Genomic DNA, 1,795 nt, shown 5'->3' with positions numbered 1-1,795 from the left:
ACTCAGGAAGGCAGCCTTTTCTGTCATGGCACCCACCCTGTGGAACATTGTCATCATCATCATCATCAGACTGCCCTTGATCCTGTCAAACTTCTGTAAGGCCTTAAAGATTTAGTTCTGTCACTGGACCTGGGGGTCAGGAGGGGGGCTGAACCTGTGCATTGGCCATGGTAATTGTTCTGGATAGATCTGTTTTTACCCCAACTGCTGTTTTATGTGTGTTTTTGTTTTTTCTGTTTTTTTAAAAATATTTTTAAACATTGTTAGGCACCCAGAGTCATTAATTTGAGATGGGTAGCCATATAAATTGAACTAATAAATAAATCATCTTGGTCAACCATGCTAGCCTCCCTCACCAACAGCCCAATTAGCAGATGTGTGATGATTAGCACCCATCCTTGTGTTGTAGTTAAAGCCACTTAAAAAAAAAAATCAGCAAAATAGCTTTAATCCATATATCTTTCACAAAACCATCTAGTTTTTGTAGCCTCAACTGGCACAACAATCTTGGACTCATTCAAATTTATGCTTCTGGTAGATCAAACTTTTGGCTAAGTGTGGTGGTATGGGGTACCAGGAGCTTTGTCAAAATGCTGATAAACTTGGGGCCTTTCTGGGTCCAGGAAGCAAAATAGTACTGTGGTTCTTAGATGTAGCCATGGCGAATTGGTCAAAAATCGTTATGTAGCTTCCAGCTTTCAGGATGTATCGATGGGCTCCCTGGGTGATTCTGAGGGCACAAATCTTCAGTTTGTGAATTTCCTGGATATGAACATCATCAGTCACTGTACCCACCACAACAGCAGTTTTGTTTTCCTGGCCTGGGAGCTTCAGTTTATTGATCAAGTATGAATCGTGGACAGACAAAAGTTTGTTTCTTAAAATACAACCTGTAATTTTGGAATTTTCTACCATGAGATGTGGTGCTGGCTACCAGCTTGGCTGGCTTCAAAAAAGGTTTGGACCGATCCATGGAAATCATGAGGCTCAATGACTATTAGCCTTGATGGCAGTGTGGCTGGGAGACTAGTGGGCTTCCTTGTGAAGTTGGTTGGCCACTGTGAGAATAGACTGCTGGATTAGATGGGCTGGGTATCCAATCTAGCAGGGCACTGCTTATACTCACATTTTTATGTTCTTATGACACAGACAATGGAGGTCAGTTGGTGCAACTCATAAATAGCCATTTGAGTATCACCTTGTTGAATTTTACATTGGTTTAGCAAGCAAGAAATCTGTAAAGCTTGACTAAGAGGCAAAGATAAGTATCCTAGCTTAGATTCCTTATGTTGAAATTTCTGGTCCTTGTTGTGGTGAATATTAATTCCCATAGTGGCATCAGTGATGCCTGGAATAAAAAAGAGAGCTGAAAGCCAGCTTTGACTGAATTCATGTAACAGATTAAACCAGGTCTACTTGAATCCTAAAATCATGCTAAGCCTGATTAGCTTTAACCTGGGTTCCCTATGGTATAAATCCAGCAAAAGTGGTTAGTTTATGATTCAACTGTGAAAATACAGAAACCAGATTAATACAGTTAATGTTAAGTGTGCTGTATGAACCAAGCCCTTGAATCACTGGGCTTGCAATAATGTCTGCAACACTCTTGTTTGTTGGGGATGCTATTGCATCAAAGGAAGAAAGTCCCACTCTCTGGAAGATGAATGTACAGCATGATTCTCTATGATTAGCAACAAAAACAGGTAGCCTCCTGCTGCAATCAAAACTGCTCAGAGGAGTTTCAAGTCTAAAGAAAGGTTCAAGTCTAAAGAAAAGAAAAGGCAATAAATTCAGC

General features: G+C 40.5%; 1 pseudogene; it reads right to left on the bottom strand.

The window, feature by feature from the left end:
• Positions 1 to 551: 551 nt before the first annotated feature.
• On the bottom strand, positions 552 to 1,331 carry LOC103065654 (large ribosomal subunit protein eL18-like; annotated as a pseudogene).
• Positions 1,332 to 1,795: the final 464 nt, after the last annotated feature.

The sequence above is a fragment of the Python bivittatus genome, unplaced genomic scaffold (genome assembly GCF_059951505.1).
Source record: "Python bivittatus isolate LINGU-HERP-01145 unplaced genomic scaffold, Pbiv_v1 ctg000700_np1212, whole genome shotgun sequence".
NCBI classification, from domain to species: Eukaryota; Metazoa; Chordata; class Lepidosauria; order Squamata; family Pythonidae; genus Python; species Python bivittatus.
The sequence above is the reverse complement of the archived record's forward strand: the minus strand, read 5'-3'. Positions and strand labels throughout refer to the sequence as shown.